The sequence below is a fragment of the Mesocricetus auratus genome, unplaced genomic scaffold, assembly GCF_017639785.1.
Source record: "Mesocricetus auratus isolate SY011 unplaced genomic scaffold, BCM_Maur_2.0 Super-Scaffold_100691, whole genome shotgun sequence".
Lineage (NCBI taxonomy): Eukaryota > Metazoa > Chordata > Mammalia > Rodentia > Cricetidae > Mesocricetus > Mesocricetus auratus.
This window is the reverse complement of record NW_024429267.1, coordinates 55,718,206-55,722,387: the sequence shown is the minus strand read 5'-3', so window position 1 is coordinate 55,722,387 and position 4,182 is coordinate 55,718,206. Positions and strand designations below refer to the sequence as shown.

General features: G+C 53.5%; 1 long non-coding RNA gene across 1 annotated transcript; it reads left to right on the top strand.

The window, feature by feature from the left end:
- The first annotated feature begins 1,418 nt into the window (after positions 1-1,418).
- Positions 1,419-3,863, top strand: LOC121137655. The gene is made up of 2 exons (XR_005874949.1): positions 1,419-3,204; positions 3,732-3,863. It is a non-coding gene; the product is annotated as an uncharacterized LOC121137655 (long non-coding RNA).
- Positions 3,864-4,182: the final 319 nt, after the last annotated feature.

Below are 4,182 nucleotides of genomic sequence, written 5' to 3'. Positions count from 1 at the left end.
TGGTACGGAGTATCAGAGATTAGAAAGCGTGTGCACGTGAGGCTGGAGCTGGTGAGCTCAGCCCTGAGGCGCCGTGCTTGGGAGCGGATGGGAAGACGGATGAGAAGCACTGTCAAGGGCAGACCGGGTCTCCATGGAAAGGTAGAGACTCCAGAGAGTGTGGCTGTGAGCTCTCGGTGTGTACGGAGAGCGGCAGTGAGTGAGGAGCGTAGGAAGAAACTGGGCTTTGAGACCAGGGTCTGGTGATGGACAGGGTGTGGTCAAGTGGAGCCTTACCACACAGGAGACACGGGTTTGTCTAGAGGGAAGAGCATGCCAAAGATATGAGAAGCCACACGTTTAGAACATTCCTGCCAGCTAACGGCTGGTCAACAGTGGTCTGAAAGGTAGAGGAACCCATTCAGAAGGGAACTGGTGGCTGTGGCGGGGACAGAGGGGACTGAACACACTCCAGATACCCCATTGGTTGGGATTGAGGAGGGAGAGGCCAGCAGGGAGGAAAGGGCCTCCTAGCCTGTGGCTTGGGTACCCACGCTGAGGGTTGAAGCCTGGCGGAATGACCTGAGTCTGGCGCTCCAGCCTGCTCTCCATCCTTGAAGCTCCTCCCCAGGCTGTTTCTTGGTCCTGTGTCCCCTGAGTTTCGTGTGTCCTTTATGCTGCCTCCTGGTCACTGTCTTCTTCTGAGTCTCTGGCACCTTCCTCTCAGCTCTATCAGGAGCAGAGTCTAAAGGGGAGGAGGGAAGGAGTTTCTGGACAGAGAGAGACTCCTGGTGGCCGGTCAGGTGGCTGCGCAGCAGAGTGTGTCTCAGGGATACTTTAGGACTTGGCCTGGGTGAGGTTTCTCCAGAAAGCATCTCTCCTCTCCTGGTGGGTACCTGGCCAAGGTTCTACAGGAAGGTTCCAAGGAGCCCCGCCCACTCCAGCCTAACCAGGCCATGTCTCACCCACACTCAATCACTGTGCTTCCGTATTGCAGGCTAGCCCTAATGAAAGGCCTGAGGTCCAGTAGAAGAGGCAGAGGGAAAATCACGGATGGCACAGGGGAGAGCTGATTATTCTGTGTGGAGTCACCACAGAGATGTCACTTGGAGTCATTCTCAGGGGGCTTCAGGTTTCTGAGCTAGCGAATTTCTGCATCCGGTTTGTACAGAGAAGGCTGTGTAGTGACAGAGGAAGAGGCTGGAATTCAGCCTGTAGATAAACTGGAGCCACTGAGAATTTTTTTTTTGAGACACGGTTTCTCTGTGGCTTTGGAGGCTGTCCTGGAACTAGCTCTTGTAGACCGGGCTGGTCTCGAACTCACCACGGAGGACTTAAAAAAAAAAGTAAGTTTAATGTATGCACATGTGTGTTTTATCTGTGTACCACGTGTGTGTGCCTGCTCTCTGAAGAGGCCAGAAGAGGGTGTCAGATCCTCTGGAACTGGAGTTGCAGATGGCTGTGAGCCACCGTGTGGGTGCTGGGGTTGGAACCCAGGACCTCTGGAAGAGCAGCCAGTGCTCCTAACTGCTGAGCCGTCTCTCCAGCTCCCACTCACCGGTAACTTTTTGTGCAAGGACTAAGCATCGCATAACTAGAGCGTGTCTGTGGGTTAAAAGAAGAACTCAAGGCAGCTTTAGCAACAGTAGGGAGTCTGTTAGCTTATGTAACCAAAGCATGGGTGCATGTTTGAGATTCGGTGTGACATCATTCCTAAGGGGTAAATGCTTGAGATTCGGTGTGACATCATTCCTAAGGGGTAAATGCTCACCTTCGGTATCATGATACATCCATCCGTTTACCAAGACCTGCCGTCCTCATCACAGATTCTTCCCGCTGAATGCCGTGTCCAGGGGCTTCTAGCCATCTTTCCCCTCTGCATACATTCTCAGAGATACCCTCTATCTGGTGCCAGGCGGGACCAGGGGCCATTCCCTTCCTACTTAAAATGACACTCATAACCAAGAATAAGGGCCCAGAAATGGGCCAGTGGTCGGGTAGGTGCAGCCTGCCCCCTGGTGGCTGGATATTGTGAGTTTCTTCCCATGTCAAGTTGGGCATAGCAGCACTAGGCTCTTCTACCTACCAGGCTGGCTTATAGCCTCAGAGAGGGCCAGGCTTGTCTCCATTCCACCCAGCCGCCATGATTGACACGTCTGTTTTTAGCTTTCCTCAGAGGCTAACAGAAAACGGGAACCAGAGTGATGTGCTCTGTTGGTATCCAGTTTAGGATACCAACAGTCTTGGATACTTAGAGTGTGGATGGTGGCCACTGGCCAAAAACAAAAAAGAAAGAAAAAATAAAACAAAAACACAACCAGGCTGATGAGTACAGGGGCTGAGGGGGAGACTTGCTATAAGATTGCTCTGGAAGTGCTTGGAAAATTCTGGGCTTCAAGATGGAATATTCTCTGTGTACCTTTTCCCCCACTACCTCCAAAATTCCAGATCTTCTGTATCTAGGGAACTTGGGTACAAGAACGGCGACCTGAAACCCTGGGTCAGGAGAGGACAACTCTGCCCTGCACCCCTACGGTGAAGGAGTCACTCCTGAACAGAGTGAACAGCCCCCATCTGCCCTCAGCCTAGGCGTGGCTCTGAGTCCTGAAAGGCCAGAGAGGCTGGGGCTGATTTCATGACTGGAACTCCTGAGGTGGACCTCATACTTTATGCCTCAGACAGACAGACAGACAGACAGACAGACAGACAGACAGACAGGCAGGCAGACACACACACACACACACACACACACACACACACACACACACACACGCAGAGTTGTCCCAGGCCACTGATGAGAAGCAGCAGCCGTGTATGCGCAGCTCAAGCGTGTGATTTGGTGTATCTCTGTGCGTGTGAGGCCCCACCTGAAAAGGCTGCTGGCTCCTCCCGTCATATATGACATCAGCTTCGAAAGGAGGCTGCCCGTGGTAACACTGCCTGTTGGAATCATTCCCGAGGGCAGGGCCCTGGCTGGGCAGGTCTGGTAACAGGCAGACTCCTTGGCACATGTAGCAACACGCTCAATTGTACACAGGCTCCTATCTGTGCCAGGGCACAAGGCACGCGTGACGAGGCCGTCTGCCCAGCTGGTTTTTCTGCATGACTCTGCCCGCTCTTCACCATCTCCTCTGCCTGGACCTCCGTGTGTCGGTGCTGACAGCATGGCCCACTCCTCCCCCTGCCTTTGAACCCAGCCTTCTGGGTCTCAGACTCCGTGTGCAGGTGAGGGGGGGGCGTCTCTACAGGGATCTCATTTCTGCTTTGCACATGGGGTCTGTTTGTTTTCCAAGACAGGGTTTCTCTGTGTATCCCCGGCTGCTCTGGAACTCGCTCTGTAGACCAGGCTAGCCTCAGACTCACAGAGATCCGCCTGCCTCTGCCTCCCGAGTGCTGGGATTAAAGGCGTGTGCCACCAACGTCCACATGCGCGTGGGTTTCCACAGAGGGTTAGGTGGTTAGAGGCTGGGCCCGCCTTCCCCTGCTCACGCCTCATGCACGCATCTTCACGCTGTACTGTGCACACTGGCAACCTCCCCACATACATTGCTAACCTCAACGCTTAGGGGAAGTTCCCAAACCCAACAAATGGCCATGTCAGCCCTGGCTGGCTCAGATACTCCTTTGCCTTGGGAGGTCCTCCCTGTGACCCATATCTGAGAGCTTACTGACTAGGGTGCATAGAGACGGGGTGGGGTGGGGGGCCTTGAAGAGGTGACAGGTAAGTCTTTCAGCCTTGCTTCTCTGGGCAGGCACGTCCAGACAATGGCCTGTGGAAGGAGTGTGACACAGAAGAGCATTCTTGTGCTGGCCTGAGCTTTGAGATGGGTCCAAAGAAGTAAAATTTATGGAAATTCTGGAACCATTAAAATGTATTTGCAAAATATGGCATCAAAATATTTTGGGCAAATGAAAACTCTAGCCAGCTGGCTTTGGCTAGACCTCTGAGAGTTCCCCAAACTCATTCTGTTTGCTGTGTCTGTGAGTCCTTGGTAGGGATGGGGAGTTGACATTTATCCTGCCTGCTTAGGTACAGAGAGCTCTGCTGAGCAGTATGTGTCCCCAAAGGTGCCGGTCTCCCTTGGCTGCAGGAAACCTACCCCCATAGGAAGGTCCAGCATTGGGGGTCCTCAAGCGGGGGTCTCTCTGCCCACTTAGCGCTTCACAGAAACACACCCCAGTTTCCAAGAGGGAGTCCACCAC